Below are 6,402 nucleotides of genomic sequence, written 5' to 3'. Positions count from 1 at the left end.
CTCTCATACTCCCGCCTGCTGTGTCTGTAATATGTCCCCCAGCTGCATCTCTAATACTCCCGCCTGCTGTGTCTCTAATCCGCCCTCCGGCTGCATCTCTAATACTCCCACCTGCTGTGTCTCTAATCCGCCCCCCGGCTGCATCTCTAATACTCCCGCCTGCTGTGTCTCTAATCCGCCCTCCGGCTGCATCTCTAATACTCCCGCCTGCTGTGTCTCTAATCCGCCCTCCGGCTGCATCTCTAATACTCCCGCCTGCTGTGTCTCTAATCCGCCCCCCGGCTGCATCTCTAATACTCCCACCTGCTGTGTCTCTAATCCGCCCTCCGGCTGCATCTCTAATACTCCCACCTGCTGTGTCTCTAATCCGCCCCCCGGCTGCATCTCTAATACTCCCGCCTGCTGTGTCTCTAATCCGCCCCCCGGCTGCATCTCTAATACTCCCACCTGCTGTGTCTCTAATCCGCCCTCCGGCTGCATCTCTAATACTCCCACCTGCTGTGTCTCTAATCCACCCCGACTACGTCTCTCATACTCCCACCTGCTGTGTCTGTAATATGTCCCCCGGCTGCATCTCTAATACTCCCGCCTGCTGTGTCTCTAATCCACCACCCCAAGGTGTGCCTCTGATACTCCCATCTGCTGTGTCTATAATCCACCCCCCGGCTGTGCCTCTGATACACCCACATTCTGTGTCTCTAATCTGCCCCCCGGCTGCATCTCTAATACTCCCGCCTGCTGTGTCTCTAATCCACCCCGACTACGTCTCTCATACTCCCGCCTGCTGTGTCTCTAATCCGTCCCCCAACTGCATCTCTAATACTCCCATCTGCTGTGTCTCTAATCCGCCCTCCGGCTGCATCTCTAATACTCCCACCTGCTGTGTCTATAATCTGCCCCCCGGCTGCGTCTCTAATACTCCCGCCTGCTGTGTCTCTAATCCGCCCTCCGGCTGCATCTCTAATACTCCCGCCTGCTGTGTCTCTAATCTGTCCCCCGGCTGCATCTCTAATACTCCCACCTGCTGTGTCTGTAATCCACCCTGACTACGTCTCTAATACTTCCGCCTGCTGTGTCTCTAATCCACCCCGACTACGTCTCTAATACTCCCACCTGCTGTGTCTGTAATATGTCCCCCAGCTGCATCTATAATACTCCCGCCTGCTGTGTCTCTAATCCGCCCTCCGGCTGCATCTCTAATACTCCCGCCTACTGTGTCTCTAATCCACCCCGACTACGTCTCTCATACTCCCACCTGCTGTGTCTCTAATCTGCCCCCCCGGCTGCATCTCTAATACTCCCGCCTACTGTGTCTCTAATCCACCCCGACTACGTCTCTAATACTCCCACCTGCTGTGTCTGTAATCAACCCTGACTACGTCTCTAATACTTCCGCCTGCTGTGTCTCTAATCCACCCCGACTACGTCTCTAATACTCCCACCTGCTGTGTCTGTAATATGTCCCCCAGCTGCATCTATAATACTCCCGCCTGCTGTGTCTCTAATCCGCCCTCCGGCTGCATCTCTAATACTCCCGCCTACTGTGTCTCTAATCCACCCCGACTACGTCTCTAATACTTCCGCCTGCTGTGTCTCTAATCCACCCCGACTACGTCTCTAATACTCCCACCTGCTGTGTCTGTAATATGTCCCCCAGCTGCATCTATAATACTCCCGCCTGCTGTGTCTCTAATCCGCCCTCTGGCTGCATCTCTAATACTCCCGCCTACTGTGTCTCTAATCCACCCCGACTACGTCTCTCATACTCCCGCCTGCTGTGTCTCTAATCCGCCCTCCGGCCGCATCTCTAATACTCCCGCCTGCTGTGTCTCTAATCCGCCCCCCGGCTGCATCTCTAATACTCCCGCCTGCTGTGTCTCTAATCCACCCCGACTACGTCTCTCATACTCCCGCCTGCTGTGTCTGTAATATGTCCCCCAGCTGCATCTATAATACTCCCGCCTACTGTGTCTGTAATCCACCCAGACTACGTCTCTAATACTCCCGCCTGCTGTGTCTCTAATCCACCCCGACTACGTCTCTCATACTCCCACCTGCTGTGTCTCTAATCTGCCCCCCCCGGCCGCATCTCTAATACTCCCATCTGCTGTGTCTCTAATCCGCCCCCCGGCTGCATCTCTAATACTCCCACCTGCTGTGTCTCTATTCCGCCCTCCGGCTGCATCTCTAATACTCCCACCTGCTGTGTCTCTAATCCACCCCGACTACGTCTCTCATACTCCCGCCTGCTGTGTCTGTAATATGTCCCCCAGCTGCATCTCTAATACTCCCGCCTGCTGTGTCTCTAATCCACCACCCCAAGGTGTGCCTCTGATACTCCCATGTGCTGTGTCTATAATCCACCCCCCGGCTGTGCCTCTGATACACCCACATTCTGTGTCTCTAATCTGCCCCCCGGCTGCATCTCTAATACTCCCGCCTGCTGTGTCTCTAATCCACCCCGACTACGTCTCTCATACTCCCGCCTGCTGTGTCTCTAATCCGTCCCCCAACTGCATCTCTAATACTCCCATCTGCTGTGTCTCTAATCCGCCCCCCAGCTGTGCCTCTGATACTCCCACCTGCTGTGTTTCTAATCTGCCCCCCGGCTGCATCTCTAATACTCCCGCCTGCTGTGTCTCTAATCCGCCCTCCGGCTGCATCTCTAATACTCCCGCCTGCTGTGTCTCTAATCCACCCTGACTACGTCTCTAATACTTCCGCCTGCTGTGTCTCTAATCCACCCCGACTACGTCTCTAATACTCCCGCCTGCTGTGTCTCTAATCCACCCCGACTACGTCTCTCATACTCCCGCCTGCTGTGTCTCTAATCTGTCCCCCGGCTGCATCTCTAATACTCCCGCCTGCTGTGTCTCTAATCCACCCCGACTACGTCTCTAATACTCCCACCTGCTGTGTCTCTAATCCACCCCGACTACGTCTCTAATACTCCCACCTGCTGTGTCTCTAATCCACCCCGACTACGTCTCTCATACTCCCACCTGCTGTGTCTCTAATCCACCCCGACTACGTCTCTAATACTCCCACCTGCTGTGTCTCTAATCCACCCCGACTACGTCTCTCATACTCCCGCCTGCTGTGTCTGTAATATGTCCCCCAGCTGCATCTATAATACTCCCGCCTGCTGTGTCTCCAATCCGCCCCCCGGCTGCATCTCTAATACTCCCGCCTACTGTGTCTCTAATCCACCCAGACTACGTCTCTAATACTCCCGCCTGCTGTGTCTCTAATCCACCCCGACTACGTCTCTCATACTCCCACCTGCTGTGTCTCTAATCTGCCCCCCGGCCGCATCTCTAATACTCCCGCCTGCTGTGTCTCTAATCCGCCCCCCGGCTGCATCTCTAATACTCCCGCCTGCTGTGTCTCTAATCCACCCCGACTACGTCTCTCATACTCCCGCCTGCTGTGTCTGTAATATGTCCCCCAGCTGCATCTATAATACTCCCGCCTACTGTGTCTGTAATCCACCCAGACTACGTCTCTAATACTCCCGCCTGCTGTGTCTCTAATCCACCCCGACTACGTCTCTCATACTCCCACCTGCTGTGTCTCTAATCTGCCCCCCGGCCGCATCTCTAATACTCCCGCCTGCTGTGTCTCTAATCCGCCCCCCGGGTGTGCCTCTGAAGCTCCCACCTGCTGTGTCTCTAATCCGCCCCCCGGCTGCATCTCTAATACTCCCGCCTGCTGTGTCTCTAATCCGCCCCCAGCTGCATCTCTAATACTCCCGCCGTAATAGGTAGAATAATATTGGTTGATATGGGCAACTTCACCTGTCCTCTTTAGCAGGTTTGATATATCTCCCCCATAGTCTGGAACATTGCAGCAGGTGTTACCAGTCTCTGACTGGTTGTGGACGGCTCTGTACTCCATATATAAGACTCTGTCTCCTGCACCCGGGAGCTGCATCTCTGTGTCTGTATAAACTGAATTGTACCAATACATTGTGTATAGTTAGAGATGTGTGAGTGAGTCTCCGTTCTCTCTTGCAGACGCGGGAGGCAGTGAGAAGAGGGGACGCCATAATTGCAGCTCAGTACTCAGCCAGTGCGCTGAGACTGAACATGACAGGGATCTTGATGGGAACTATTATTAACGTCTCCTGGATCGGCTTTATCATTTATTACATTACTGCATATCGTGGCTCTTCTTACCCCAACAGCTGCTCCAACTGCTAACTGTCTGCACGACAAGGCACGGAGTCCCCGTCAGCTGCTGATCATTCTACTACTACTGCTAACTGGATGCACAACAAGGCACGGAGTCCCCGTCAGTTGCTGATCATTCTTCTACTACTGCTAACTGACTGCATAACAAGGCAAGGAGTCCCCATCAGCTGCTGATCATTCTACTACTACTACTACTACTACTACTGATAACTGGCTGCACAACAACGCACAAAGTCCCCGTCAGCTGTTGATCATTCTACTACTACTGCTAACTGACTGCATAACAAGGCACAGAGTCCCCGTCAGCTGCTGATCATTCTACTACTACTGCTAACTGGCTGCACAACAAGGCACAGAGTCCCCGTCAGCTGCTGATCATTCTACTACTACTGCTAACTGACTGCACAACAAGGCACGTAGTCCCCGTCAGCTGTTGATCATTCTACTACTACTGCTAACTGACTGCATAACAAGGCACGTAGTCCCCATCAGCTGTTGATCATTCTACTACTACTGCTAACTGACTGCATAACAAGGCACGGAGTCCCCGTCAGCTGCTGATCATTCTACTACTACTGCTAACTGGCTGCACAACAAGGCACAGAGTCCCCGTCAGCTGCTGATCATTCTGGAAAGAAAGCGCGAGATTACTGTGCACTGTGTTATATGGAAGTTATAAAATGTGTCATGGGCTGTATATCCATTATGTATGTGTATTCTTCTGCACTGATAACTGTAGGTGACACACAAGTGATGGTAATGGGCCTGATTCATGCAAGTCTGACAGTGTCAGCAACTTTTAGCAAACTGTGTTGCACTGCAACCGACATAAGCATCTTTGTGCATATTACGGTCTGGGTTGCTGATCCGAATCGTGACCCTAAGGTTGGACTGATATGGAAAATAGGCACTTGGAAGACTGGATGTGACTTCTGCACCTAAACCTCAGGTAGGAATGACATAGTGCCACAATAGTTACTGAACCAAGGAACTGGAACTCACCAGCCAGCTCCTGAAACCTAGGGGCTAATTCAGACCTGAACACAGCCTCATGTCTGTGCACAGCAGCTGCATTCGGGTAGTCTGCGCACGCGCACTGGCCGCAGTGTGCGTGCATGACCCTACACATTCCTGGATGTGGCCGCAGTGTGATTGACAGCTGCGGTTGTTTGGGGGCGTTGTCACAGTGTTGGGGGAGTGGGGCATCTGAAGGGGGGTGGGCTGGGACCGTTTTTGGGGCGGCTGTGAGACGACACATGCAGCCGCTTCGATTAAAAAAAATGGCTGCACTGCCAGGGATCAACCTTAGTTCCGATGCGTCCGCAAAATAGATGTGGACACATCAGGAGGTGACCTCACACATGCTGGGTGTCCTTGCCCTGTGCTGGGCGGTCCCCAGAATGTGTATGCAGCAATCTGCATTCATCTATGAATAACCCCCCTAGTACTCAAATCCTAGCTCTGATAAGCACACTATCTCATATGCTGGGATTTTATCAGTACTGCCACACTTCACTGGCTGCGCCCAGTCTGGTCTGATCCTGGAAGCTAAGCAGTGTTGGGCCTGGTCAGTACCTGGATGGGAGGCCACCTAGGAACACCAGGGGCAGTGAATGTATCAACTTAAACACAGAAAGCAGAAGTGGTGGAGAAACCTTCAATGTGAGCTTTCAATCTATCCTCTCCTTGAGAAGGAGAACACCGCACACTTTATTGGTCCACGATATAATTTTACATTTCTCTCTATATACAGAGCACATCATTTGTGCCTATAACTGTACTCATTAGGAAGAGGTTCAATTAATATCTACAGTAGGATTGTCTGATTGACCCATTTCAGGTTTGTACACCAAACCCCTTTTTTCTTCTTTCACTTTTCTTTTCCTCTACTAACCAAGAATACAGATTTGATTTGTATTATCAGTCCGGGTGTAATGACGCCGTGTTCGGCAGCCACGTAAAAAAGGCGGCCGATCTCTGACTTTTTTAAAAGGGGCATTCTCTTACAAGGCATGATTGTCGGTATTTTGACCATTGGGATTTTGATTGTGTTAAGTTGACCGCATGCCATATTAGTAAATAGCTGCCTTTGCAAACTAATTAACCTATCAAGTCTTTGGGCCTAATTCAGACCTGATTGCTCGCTACCTTTTTTGCAGCGCTGCAATCAGGTCAGAACTGCACATGCACCACAATGTGCAGGCGGGTT

At 52.0% G+C, this 6,402-nt stretch overlaps 1 pseudogene; it reads left to right on the top strand.

Annotated features, from left to right (window-relative positions):
• Positions 1–5,690: 5,690 nt before the first annotated feature.
• Positions 5,691–5,810, top strand: LOC134967133 (5S ribosomal RNA; annotated as a pseudogene).
• Positions 5,811–6,402: the final 592 nt, after the last annotated feature.

Source organism: Pseudophryne corroboree, chromosome 10 (assembly GCF_028390025.1).
Source record: "Pseudophryne corroboree isolate aPseCor3 chromosome 10, aPseCor3.hap2, whole genome shotgun sequence".
In the NCBI taxonomy this organism is placed as follows: domain Eukaryota; kingdom Metazoa; phylum Chordata; class Amphibia; order Anura; family Myobatrachidae; genus Pseudophryne; species Pseudophryne corroboree.
Note: the sequence above shows the minus strand (reverse complement) of the source record. Positions and strands in the feature narration are given on the sequence as shown.